Source organism: Panthera tigris, chromosome B1, assembly GCF_018350195.1.
Source record: "Panthera tigris isolate Pti1 chromosome B1, P.tigris_Pti1_mat1.1, whole genome shotgun sequence".
NCBI lineage: Eukaryota > Metazoa > Chordata > Mammalia > Carnivora > Felidae > Panthera > Panthera tigris.
The window spans coordinates 147,980,398-147,994,591 of NC_056663.1; the positions used below are offsets into that span (position 1 = coordinate 147,980,398).

The 14,194-nt window shown below is 36.2% G+C and overlaps 1 non-coding gene across 1 annotated transcript; it reads left to right on the top strand.

The window, feature by feature from the left end:
• The first annotated feature begins 13,578 nt into the window (after nt 1-13,578).
• LOC122238229 lies at nt 13,579-13,686 on the top strand. Its single transcript, XR_006217188.1, has one exon. It is a non-coding gene; the product is annotated as a U6 spliceosomal RNA (small nuclear RNA).
• Nucleotides 13,687-14,194: the final 508 nt, after the last annotated feature.

Here is a 14,194-nt window from a genome sequence, read left to right on the forward strand (position 1 = left end):
AAAAGTTAGGCAAAAGAGTCAATCAAATGTAAAATGATGGAAATGGAAAAAAACTTTCTTTGGAACACCATCTACCTTATTCCAACAAATATATGTCTGAAATAGAACTACTCAATGCCAAAAATGGTATCATTTAAAAAATTTTATCTGTCTAAAATGTGGTGGCAACTGTCATAATAAAATTAGTCTTCACTTATTTCAGTATGTTTGCTGCAATTTATTAAACTGTGCTTTTATTCTACTGACTTTAGAATATTTTAAATCTTAATGTGTATCCAAAATTTGGCAAAACTCACTAATCCACTAAGTGCTGTATGACAAAATAATTCTTATTTTCAAATCAAATGGCCATAGATGCTTAGTACCACAAATCTCACAGGTAACTGAAGCTATTTGTGGATTTAATTTATTTCCTCTGAATCTTTAAGGGTTCGTGTTTCTCTGTGAAAGCCATGTGTACATGATTACAGTAGATAGAAGGGAAGTTTCCTTTCACTTAATCTCTAGGTAAATTTGTATAACAATTCATGTCTTTTCTACTGGTTAAATAATTCACTGTAGTTAGAGCCGAATATGAGAAAATCACTTTAGGGTTTGTAGATTTTTTGTCCTAGTCCATTATTACTCAAAATGTGATCAGAGGAACCATCAGAATCAGAATCACCTGAGAGTTTGTGGAAATGCAAGTTAATAGGCCTTCTTTCAAGACTGACTGCATCAGAAGCTTGGAGGCAATTATTTGTGTACCATAAAGTTTTAAAAACCAAATGATAGACTCATAAATGTATTATTTGTTTATAGTTATAGACTAGATACTATAAAGAAAATTTAAGGTTTAATTATTCTCAGGTGTTTTAAGAAAATATTCATTAGGTAAATCTTCTGTGCTATATTTGAGCCATCTATTAGAAATTGTTGTTATTCTCTGGGTAGTATACAAAACATTACAAATGTTTTATAAGGTGAAGAAAGAATTGTGATCAAATTCAATTTATTTTATATTCTTCATTGATTTCTAAGCCCTATAGATATAAGGTTTCTTCTCAAATGCAAAGCAAAACTAATCTTTAGTATATTCTCAATGGAAAAAAAAAGATATATAGGGTTTAGTAAGTATAAGTCTGATTTTTAATTTTTTTTAATGTTTATTCATTTCTGAGAGACAGAGAGAACAGAGCGTGAGCTGGGGAGGGACAGAAAGAGAGGGAGACAGAATCCAAAGCAGGCTCCAGTATCTGAGCTGTTGGCACAGAAAGTGACACGGGGCTGGAACTCATGATTGCAAGATCATGACCTGAGTTGAAGTCGGATGCTTAATTGACTGAGCTACCTAAGCACCCTGAAACAGGTCTGATTTTTAAAATAAGTCCTGCTTATTAATTTTGGAATTGTCATATGACTTCCTTCCTAAGTATTCTCTTTCTCTGTCCCTCCAAGTCTCACTTACTTTCTTCTTTCACTTAGGAAGAGAAGCATGGGGATTATGTGTGACAGTGGGAAATAAGAAGGTGGAATTTAAGCACTATAACCTTTTTGTATTTACTATGGTGCCGCCCTCAGGGACAGTAGTTCATTTTATAATATTGATGGGCCAGAACATGTCCTGATATTTTATAATTAAGTAAGACAGTTATCATTTCTTCTATAATCAATCACCATTCTGTTTGAAAATGTCAGGGTTTACATTTACAAAGGAAAAATAAATAAAGAGCTATTGCTATATCAAAATGTGACCTTCATTTGGAGGCATTATTATGTAAACAATGATGGGTATTTGTGGTGGTATTTTGCCGGATATATTTTCTCCCTCTCTTTCTCCTCCACATGTTATTTTTCCTCCTTATTCTTCATTTGTCTCACAATGAAAAAGTCTATGACAAAATCCATGATGTTTATTTATTTAACGTAAAAAACATTTTGTGCATATTCTCTTGTGAGTCATGAAAATGAAGAGGGAATCCACAGTAGATTAGCAGATGTAGAGGAATGCATCAGTGGTCTGGAAGACAGGGTAATGGAAAACCCCCAAACTAGACAGCAAAAAGCATAAAAAATTTTAATAAGTGAATATAGGTTAAGTGATCTCTTAGACAACATCAAAAAAAATGATCATTTGCATTATAAAGGTCTAAGAGGAAGACAAAGAGAAAGGGACAGAAAACTTTGTTATTTATCTATCTATCTATCTATTTATTTATTTATTTATATTATTTGAAGAAATAATACCTCAAAACTTCTCCAACCTAGCAAAAGAAATGGACATCCAGGTTTAAATGCATAGAGAATTCTGGACAAGATGAACCCATAGAGGTCCACTCCAGGAAACACTAATTGAAATGTCAAAGATTAAAGATAAGAGAGAATTTTAAAGCACCAGAGAGAACCAAATGTCACATACAAAGGAAACCCTGTAAGTCTATTAAGTGATTTTTCAGCAGAAACTTTGTAGGCCAGAAAGGGATTGTATGATATATACAAAGTGTTGAAAGGAGAAACTCTATAACCAAGAATACTCAACCCTTCAAGGTTATCATTCACAACTGAAGGAGAGATAAAAAGTTTCCCAGAAAAACAAAAGGTAAAAGAGTTGGTCAACACTAAACTAGCCTTATAAGAAATGTTAAAGGGAGTTTTCTAATTGGAAAACAAATGACCATAATTCGATGTAAGAAAATGTGGATAAAAAGATGTAAAATATGATAGCATATACATAAAAAGTAGAAAGTAAAAAAAAGAAGTTTTTTTTAGAATGTGTTTGAACTTAAATGATCATCAACTTAATATAGACTGCTATCCATTCAGGATGGTGTTTATAATACTCACGGTTAACTGCAAAACCCCAAACTTATAAGAGATGCACAAAAAAAGAGAGAAAAAAACCTAAACATAACTACAGAAATCCATGAAGATTGAGAGCAAACAAGAGGGAAAGAATTGGTATATACACACACAGGTGCATGTATACATATGCATGCACACACATACGCACAAACACAAACAGGAATATTACACCGCCATAAAAAGAATTAGATGCTGACATTTACAGCAACATGTATGGACGTAGAGGGTATTATGGTATGTGAAATAAGTCTAATAGAGAAAAACAAATACCATATGATGTTACTATATGTAATCTCTGAAAACAAAAAAACAATAAATAAACATGCAAAAAAGGCAGATTCAAACCTATCAATTCAGAGAACAATCTGATTGTTTCCAGAGGGAAAGGGATGGGAATGATGGACAATGGGGATTGCTAGTTACATGCTTCCAGTAATGGAATGAATGACCCATGGGAATAAAAGACACAGCATAGGGAATATAGTCAATGGAATTATAGTAGCATTCTATGGCGACAGATGGTAGCTACACTTGTGGTGAACGCAGCATAACATGTAGAGGGGTGTATCTGTGTTGTACACCTGAAACTAATGTACCACTGTGTGTCAAATATGATCAAATTTTAAAAAGAGAAATGGAAAAATTAGATCTTTTGTTCCTATAGCATTTATTATAGGATGTGTCCTTTTATCATAAGAGAAAAATTGTTTTTTAAAATAATTTCAGCACTATTTGCAGTGGCAGAAATATTGTCAGTTCATGGACTGTTGTATCTTCAGAGTCTTAGAATAATGTCAGGTATGTAGTACCTACTCTATGGATATTTGAATAAATAGATTTAAAGATGAAAGTAGGCAGTACATGAATAGAAGAATTTTCAAAAACTTTTTGTTTATATTAATAAGCGTCTGAAAACTGTACATGTAAGTACATGATAACCTTGTGACTTGGGTTATGATTATATAAAGTTTCTCTTAAAAAAACACTGGTAACCAGTCTGGGGTAAAAATATTAGATTGTCAAAGGCAGGGAGTCCATGTGAACTCTGAAATAAGTGTTTAAAATGATCCAGGATGAAGCCCACGTGAATGGGAAAGTTGATGCCCAGTGGAAACAGGTGGGATGGAATGCTAAGGGGTAACCTCAAAACAAGATGATTCTTTGAAGTCCAGCAAAAAGTCCTCTTGATGTACTTGTTTCCCCTTCTCCAATATACATCACAAAGTGACTCTTTAGGCACAAATTGCAAGGCCATCAAGGCCTGTGCCCGGCCCTTTGAGCGCCTCCCAGCCCCCACTGCTCTCAAGCCATGCTCAGCTCCCTGGAGTTCTCTCCTTACTCTGCACAGAAACCAGCCTCAGTGAAGTTGCTCTTTCTGTGCTCTTCCTCTGATGATTAGAATGTGAGCACCGTGAAGCCAGGATCTTTGTTTGGTTTTCTGTTGTACAATAACAACCAGAAAACATGTTTGGCACATCATATGTGCTCAACATTTGTTGGAAAACAGTCTAACCACCAATGGAGGGCCTTAAAATGTTTAGGTTCCCAGTGCCTGACTCACTTCTTATTGGGGTGATATTGTGGGCTCTCGTGTGGGCAGACAGGGACTGTGACTGCTGACTTGAGAATTTGGGTGAAAGTTGTTTAGAGTAGACACGTGGGAGCAGGAAGAAATCACAGAGATGTTATAGTGAGGACTAACCTGTGCTGAGGAACCACTGTAGTTGGGCCTATACACTGAAGCTTCTAAGGCATTAAGTCTACGAGGCACATGTAAGATAGAAGGCCCTGTGAGTTTACAAAGTTACTCCAGTGCCGTCCACATGGCCTTAGTTAGTTGTTAGAGAACTGGTTATTGTGGTAATAGTTGCCTGGTCTCTAAATATGAGGATTGGAAATAAAAACACCACACAGATAAAAATGCATCTGAAATTTTAATGTTTTGGCATTGTGGGGTTCTGTGACTCAGCCATCATGCTGCAGACTTCAGTTAATCGTCGATACAGTTAAAATGATACCGCAATCCAGATCTAGCATATCCAACATGAACCGAAAGGAGGAATACAAACAGTGTTACACAATCTTCCTTTGGCTCAGGAGTGTTGCCCTTTCAAGAAGCAGTCAACATATTGGTATGAGGTGATATGATAGATGAAGAAACTATATAGAAATGATTTTTCCAGTCAAGCCTATAAAGAGAAAATTCTAGATTAGCCATAAAATTTATATTCTAAAATATGCATATGTAATATGTGTACATTGTATGTGTACACATGTGTGCATAATACATATAAACATGCTAACCGGCATTCAGACAAGTAGAAATATAATTATTTACATTTAATAATAATTAATATTTATAAGTGCCAACAGAAAAGATTCTTAGCACGTATTATATATTCCAAATGAATAAATGATTGACAGATAATAGCCAGATTCTGCAATGGTTCTATTTACTGCCTGAAATAAGTGAGAAATATTTATATCTTTTAACACATTTGAAGGAATATTTTAATTTCCATCTACTGTTTTCAGCATAAAACACATTACTACTTCTTAAATGACTATGTCTTGACTTAATTTGAATCTATCTTTAAACACTTGTATTAAGCAAAATGTCCTTTGAATTTTTTTTTTAAATCTCTGTAAAAATAAATCCTTCATGCTTAATTTTATTAGATGCTTTTATGTATAGGTTTATTTTGTAAATCTTAACACTTAGGAAACTTCTTTATAAAGTTGTTTCTCTTTCTGAAGATAAAGTTGAGGATATGTGAGTCAGCATCTCATTTCTATCTATCAAGTCTCTCAATTAGTGGTATTCATGATAAGCTATTGCAAAATAGAAAATGAATGAATGAATGAATGAATGACATCAAAGTGAATGTTCCTATTCAGAAAATACCACCACAGCCAAGCTTTTATCCATATCAATCATGTTTTTTTCTTCACATACAGTTATTTGGAAAAGTAGTCTAATCCCTTTTCATCATCAGGAGGACCAAACTGGTTCCGAGAGCCAAGCTGTGGACCAAAGCCATGAAAGGTAAAAACCACCCCTCCATGTCATCTCCAGCTGGCATGTGTGTGCAGCGTAGCCTCAGTCGTGGAGAGTTTCAGAGGCAGGACACTAGGGCTTGACTCCTGGGTTGGAATCCTGCCTCTTGCACTGATTACATGCACTGTGATCACGGGCATTTTTTAAACCTCCCTGTGCATTGTTTACACCACCTACAAATTGCTGTTAATGGTACTACCCTCAATGATGTGAGCATGACAGAGGGTTTAGAACTGTGGCTGATGCATGCTAAGCACTCAGTAAATATCAGGCTTTACCACAGGATTTGCCATTGCCCATTTTGCCATGTTGGCCACTTTATTATTTATTATTTTATTATGAACATATATGGGTTTTGACCAGGAATTTAAATTTGAAGATGTAACTTAAGAGAGTTGACACTAGAGTTCTCTTCACAAAAGAGAATTTTTTTGTTTTTGTTTTGTTTTTGCGTCTATATGAGATGATGGATACTTGCTAAATTTATTACAGCTATTTCACTTCCTTAATTTCAAGTGTTTTTATAAAATAAACTAATACATTCTATATCTTCTCATCTCAAGGAATGGCTGCCAGAATCAAGCAAAATATATACACCAGTGATTAGGAAATTAAAATTCAATACAATCCAAATCTTTATCACTATTGTTATGATTTTACATTGTTAAATTTAACTGTATGATTTTTAATTTTAACTGCTGGCCTAGGTTTTAAGTTAAATTGGATTTAATTTCTATGTGAGAATTTAGGATTTTTACTTATTTTATATCTTTATATGCTTTTTATCAGAAGGCCAGAAGGGGCACCTGGGTGGCTCAGTGGGTTAAGCCTCTGACTTCAGCTCAGGTCATGATCTCATGGCTCCTGAGTCTGAGCCCCTCATCAGGCTCTGTGCTGACAGCTCAGAGCCTGGAGCCTGCTTCAGATTGTGTGTCTCCCTCTCTACCCCTCCCCTGCTCATGCTCTGTCTCTCTCTCTCTCATTCTCAAAAATAAACATTAAAAATATTTTTAAAAAGGCCACGACATCTTACTTATTTAAAAATGAAACATACCAAAGTGAGAATGAATGGGTAAGTATTTTCCTTAAGGCGATTCCAAGGGTTCAGAGCTATCTGCTGTGGATGAACAGCCTGGAAATAGTGGGGGAAGGTGAACTTCTGTTGATACTGGTTGATTTTGACCTACAGAGAAATAAAATTATGAATCACTACTCACATAATCTCTGGCAGGGTGCAAAAGACAGACAAAGGCAAATGAACTCTAGCATTACCTATTTAGATAACTTATAAATTATTCTAAGTAGACCTGGCAAAAAGAGAGTGAAGTTACATAGAAATTACTGTAAACATATTTACATTATAATATTGAAAAAATCTGATGGGCATAGAGATCTGGCATATTGCCAGTCACATATTTTATGTACATAGAATCTTCCTGCTTTCAAGTTCTTTAAGCCTATTCCATAAGCCTTATCATAGGTTCTTGTATGGAATAAAGGTAGAATTAAAATAACTATGTCCCAGAGAATAATTTCCAGTGCTTATGAATGGGAAGCTATGTTTTGAATTGCAAAGGACCAAGTTTTGGGTAGATCCATGGCTATAATACACAATTCAGAAGAATGCTACTGGAATCATGTTGACAAAATATAAAGGGAAGTCTAAATACCAAAGAGAATTTCCTAAAATCAGACTGGTTTTCAGTTGGGAGGATTATGGTTGGAGATCACTGAAGGAAATCCTGCTTCCATTATAAAACCTCCAGAGGACATCTTGGCATTGTATAGGACAAAGATTAGAATAATACCTAATGCTGTTGGTGCATTTATTGTGTCCCTGGCATTCTCTTATGTAGTTTACATATATTACCCGAAATGATCTTCACAAAAGCCCCTCAGTCAACAGTTTATTTCTATGTTTACATTTCAGGTGACGGTAGTGTAGCTGACAGAGATTACGTACTTAAGAAATGTTACACACATAAAAAGTGGTGCAGCTGGAGTTGGAATACAAATATCCTGACCCCTAGCCTGTGTCCTTTCACTGAGATACATGTGCCTCCAGCCACAATATTTGGTCTAAGAATGCCTGTGGTTCCAAAATAGTCTCCAAAAGACGTTAGTTTTGAGACATCAGGTCATGGCATCCTGTCCAAGAGAAGATGAAGCATAGTCACTGTACATGGGTTCCAGGGTAGGTCGTTTGGAAAAACGAAATATGATCCATTTTTGAGGTGTGCAACCGTTTCAAAGTCACTCAGATAATTGCTCAAAATCATTTTTCTTAGAGATCAATCCATACGTAGCCACAAAAACAATGATTTCATATCCAGGATGGATACAGAAATATGTAACAGAAATAAGATTTATGTTGAATGTGATGTAAAACATTTATTTGGAATGAAATTATTTGTTATGACTTATTTGGAATAAACTATAATTTGTGTGAAGGAAAAGTATAAGTTTATTAAAAGTTACCAGCTGTTTCAGGTAATTCTTTTCTTCATCATTCAGCTGAACTTCCTGTTAAGAACCAAAAGCAACTTTGGTTATAAAAGTACAAAGGAAATCACTACCCGAGAAATTAAATGTATTTCATTTCAGGAAACACTGCTTACCTCAGGGGACCCCTCAGTGGATTCCTTAGGGAAAGAAAGTACAAAGCAGCTTCACTTGGGTGACACAATTGTATTTGCGTCCAGCTACTTACGGCAGAGGAGCTAGGGCTGATGGAACACCTGAGAGCCAAGCCACTGTTTTCAAATCACAGTCCTAATTTGTGATGTCGGATTTAACCAGGAGCCAAAACACCGAAACTTTCACTGTGAGAGCCACACTGTGTGTTAACATGCTAACACATTGCTGAAGGATGTTTTCTTACAGTCTCCTTCATGTGCATCCAAACAAGGAAGAATGACCACCAAGAGGAGCAGACAACTCAGCGAGCACACAGAGCTGGTGAGGTGTGAGGGAAATGAGAGCCCGCAGGTCATTTCTGAAAGTGGTATGGGCTCTCAGTATGAGATCAGACGTGAAAGGACAGGAACGGTTCCTAGTATGACTCCTAGGGCTCTGATGAGGAAGACCTCTGTCCGGGCCACAGGCCACAGGACACCAAGCCACATCCAGGCTTCACCACCTCGCAGCAACCTTCCCATGGTGCTCCCCACCCAGCTCTTTCTGTCACAAGAGGTACTTGTGTACCACTCACCTCCACAGCTCTAATGACCCACTCTGCTATTTAATCTCCTAAACCATGTGGGGAGAGGAAAACCATGGGGAAAGCAATTTACAGACTCTTTTGTTCCTATGGGCTCTTGTTAAAAAGTGACGTTTCCGAAGAGTCAGAAGGAAAGTGCGTATTTATCTGAGAAGTTACACTAGAACAGTTAATCTTGGCTAAGTAATACTTAGTACCATACCCCCAAGTAACTTTGAGTTGAGCATTTTTGTCACACGCTTTTTCTTTATCTTTGTTGTATATTTTTATTACAACATTATTATTATTTTTATTGTATTGTATTATTTTTATTGTTGTATATATTTTATTTGTTAAAAAGTTGGCAGCTTCTCATTTCTGTGAGATAACATACGAGCTGAAAATGTGCTGTCCTGGAGAGACCAGTTGTTTCTTTATTTTAAAAGAAAGCAGCTTAGAAAGTGAGCTGCTAAAAGTCTTCTTAAGAAATTAAAACGATGAGTAAAAGCAACCAAACTCTAAAGACCACGAGAGCGGAGTCTGCAGCATTGCCATGTTGTTTGAATTGCCAGTAGAGATAGGCAAGTGTATGTCACCAACATGACCGTTACTGTGACAGGCAAAAATAAGCAATAACCCGAGAAAAAAAATGAGGCTTTCAAAAAATTGTAAAAATCGGTCCGATTTTTAAAAGTAGTGTAAAAGACAGAAAATATAATTAGATGTAAATGAAAACGTCGGATGGAGAGAATTGAGAACAATTATAGGAAATACAATCCAGGGGCCAAAGAAAAATTGCATTTCTTAGGCAATTAAAATGATGATTTTTGGGTTTATTAAGAGACCAAATTTGCAGGCATGCCACTTCTTCTCATTAACATTTTAAACCCGATGTAGCAGTATATAAATAAAAACAGCTTACCATATCAACAATCTTCCCTGAAGTTTCCTTAAAGAAAGCAGAGAAAAGTGAAACCCATTTCATTCCATCGGGTATACAGAATTTCCTTTGGAATACAACAAGAAAACCAATGTTCCATAAAGAAAGAAGAATAATGCATTCATTTCCATTCTTTGAGTTGTATCTGAGTTCCCCAACCGGGAAACACACTGATTGTGTTGTATTAGAATGCAAACTCCAGGTGGAATATGATTCCCTTCTTTTAGTTGTTGTATCTCCAAGCCCTAGAGTCATGTAAGGAACATAGTACTTGAGAAATACATATTTCTGAAATAAATATCTACTTGAATTTAATGACTTCTAGTATGAAGTGTGCGTTTAAATGTGTGTGTTTGTTGCAAAGTACAGTAAGTGGGTGTTTGCATAGAGAAGTATTTCTTCAAATCTGTGTTTTGGGTGGCTTTTATGTAAAATTTCTACTAGAATAAATTTCAGGAAAAATATTTGCTCAGCATTTGCTTACATGAGCAAAGATAGTCACAATAAATGAAAAAGTCAGGATTTTGTAAAAATCAAAACCACGAAATGCTGAGATCACCTCTCCTCATGGGACACATGGATTTTAGTCCATGATTTGAGTCTTGTGCTCCTTAAAGCAAGGTACATGCCATGTATTTTATAACCATTATGACATTTGAAAGTAACTTTAAAAGTTGATTTAATTTTAGTGGTTCTGACTCACCTCCTGGGAGACGCTGGTAGATTCCTTGAAGAAGAAAGAAAGAAACAATGCATTTCAGTTATGTATTCGTATAAATGTCATTTTGCCCCAAGCAGCTTCCCACTTTCTCATAAAGGAAATACAAGGAGCCAAAGTAGGCCTAGCCTTAGGTGGTATCAGGGTGTCTTTAGGCATTTAGCTTATGCAGCATTGGTAGGAAGATATTTGGAAATTAGAACTTGATGTATGAAGTTGAGTCCTTACCCCAAGTCGGATGCCTCTCAGCCATTTTGTCAAATTGAGGATGGGCACCAGGACTCCTGGAGTCACATTATTATTCAGTGACCTCTAGCAAAGGAAATGGTGTTGAACATTTTTGCTCGGTCCCTTAGCACACAAATCTGATCTTGCTCACTTTGACTATGTAGGGTTTTAGTCTGCTCCCCTAAATGTTTGTGATCATTGCCACAATTTATGTCTTCTTTTTCTGTAATTCCCTAACCAACTTGATGCATGCAAAATAGAAATTGAGAATCAAGACTGTCTTGTACAGACCTTAATCTCTGTTTCCGGATGCCATGTTTCTGTCCTCACAGGAAAGCCCCTCACCTCACTGGAGGACAGGTACTCTTTTTCCTATATAGAAACAAACATAAGTTTCAATTGTATGGTCCAATGAAATGACTATCATGTGGAAATACCGTTTCCTTTTTAGGAGGACTTTAGTTGAATTGGGCTTCCTTTGCCAAAGTCTCATGGTTTCCTACATAGTAATACACAAACAACTGTACACGAAAGAAATTATTGTTCTAACTTAACGTATTTTTATATTTAGGAGCTGCTTGAAGTGTTGCATTGTAGATATTAAAGTTGCCATAGTTTTTTAACGTACGATATTATCGGTGGAAATTAGACAATAGTGCATGAGGAAATACTACAGTAATTTAACATAATTATGGGTTCTCAGGTAGGAAATATACACTTAGTTTGATGATCAATGCTAAATATATAATATTGGGCAGGTGTTCTCTATCAGAGGCAAGTCCTAAAGATGAAAGCATTTTCTTGATATACATCACTGACATAAAATTCCAACCATGGCAGAAGCACTTGTGTATTAGTCACCTGCTAGTGACTGCAGTTCATGATTAGGTGAGCAAAAGTGTAGAGGAGAAGGAATGACTGAGGCCACCTACAGAATCAAAAAAAGGGAAGAAGGTGGTTAAGACTAGTGAAGTCTATGGGAAAAGGAACTGTTGTCCCATGTAAAATTGATCACTGAAGTAGCTTGCTTCTCTTTGCCTGCATTGAATTTATTAGCATTTGCAATTGTCTACCTCCTCTTGACTATTGAATTGGCTTTAATGTTAAGGAGACATCAAGTCTCATCAAGTAAATGAGGCAAGAAAGATTCTGAGTGCCTTAGGTAGATGGTGGTCTTCTGAGATGTAAATTGAGGGTCAGAGGAGGGGTTGGTATGGAGTTTCTTAGGCTTTGCAGAGTAAAGGAGTAATTGGAAATTCTTTTTAAGTGACAATTACATAACACTGACATATTATATGTATATAGCTATTTTTATTTACTCTAAGATCACTGAAGCTTTTTCCTATGTAAACTGGTAAATTTCACGTGATATTGACATATGACTTCACATAGCTTCCTTGTTTTACCCAGAATGAATGCTATGGAAACAAGCTGACTCTCATCCTATTTCAGGTGGGGTCACTGCTTTCTTTGTTGGTTAATAGCTCAAATCCACATAATCTATGGATTTTGCTTCCCAAATCTGCCATCTTCTGGACACAAGAGTTTTTCCGCCCAAATGAAGAAACGTTTTGACCTTTAGGTTGTTCCTTAGGCATGTGGCATTCAAACCAAGGTACTAAAGCTTACTTCCCCTCATGGTGGTGATGGTATCTTTAACCTCCATGGGTCTCCTAAGCAAATCATTCCCATTCAAGAAATAGGAAGCACAGAGAGGGAGGTGATTTCCCTAAAGTCTCATATCTTGTTCATGGCAGGTCTGGCACTCTTTTCCAGGCCTTCTGACTCCACATCTCACATCGTTTACAGTTAAGTGCCCTCTCCTATGGTCAGTTTTCTGCTCTGCCACTTAGTCCTTCTGTTTGACAAAGTCCCTTAGCCAAAGATGATTTATGAATGCAAGTGGAGATGTGAACTGGACTGTTGACAAATGATTTCATGTCTTTCATTTCAGTTCCCTTAGTACAATGGAGATGATATTCTCTTGGTCTGCCTCCTTCAAAGACAACTGCCAGATTCAAGTAAAATGACCTAGAAATGAATACTTAGGACAGTTCAACTTATTCCTACTCAAAATTGGTATTACTAATGCTATATATATAGGATTTTGAGTATATGATTTGTGACTTCATTTGCGACCTAAAGAATTACATTTAAGTTTGTTGCACTTTCTACATTTAAAGGGATTGACGCATTGTTTCTCTCCTGTTAATTTTTTTTTCTTTTACAAGAATGTCAGAAACCAACAAACAAAAAGTAGAACTCACCAGAAGGGGAAATAGTTGATAGCCATTTGTCTTAATGTGATTCCATGGGTTCCTAACACTGTGCTGTTGATGATAAGCCTCAAGATACTGGGGAAGATTCCATGCCTGATAAAACTGGTTGATTTTGCTCTGTAAGAAAAGAAATATGCCAATATTTAACATCAGAATGGAATCTTTTCTATGGGCCAGAGCTTATATGGACAAGACAAAGTGAATTAAAACTTGATTTAGATAAAATCTCAGTGATGCCAAACTGATCAAAGACATTTCTAACCCAAAATTGACTGTTACAGATATTTACTATCTCCATTCATGGAGTGAACTTCAGTGCTTGCTTCTGTAGCACATACACTAAAATTGGAAGGATACAGGGAAGATTGGCTTGGCCCTTGCACAAGGATGACATAGACTGAACCTCAGAATTAAAGATGCAGTCTAGCTACTTGAACGCTTCCACATGGAAATAACTGAATGTACAAAAGGAACAGAAAGTATAAGAAATGGAGTGGAGAATCGTTTAAAAAATCAAACAAAACCACCGTCTGAGTTTTCATTTCTGTTTCCATAGCTGGTTAAGAAAGCCTGGTTCTCATGTCACGGAACACTCACCTTCTATTCCCATGGCCCTGGGCTGGTCCTATGCCTGTTATGAAGTTACCCTTTAGTGAACTGATGATATATGTGGAGTGATTTGGATCCTACAGGTCACATTTGTCTAGCTGAACAAATTCTACCTTGATTTGGCTTTGGGTGTTTGCCCATATGTTAGTGTAGAAATTGAATGTGAAATCACTTAATTCTTAGAAAGATTCACTTCATACTGATGATAAGAAAATCAGTATGTAAAAATCAACATGTCTTTAGAATCGCATGTGGATAAGTGTCAGATGGACACATGATTATGATAAGGATGATAGAAGGAATGTTATTAGAAATATCTAGA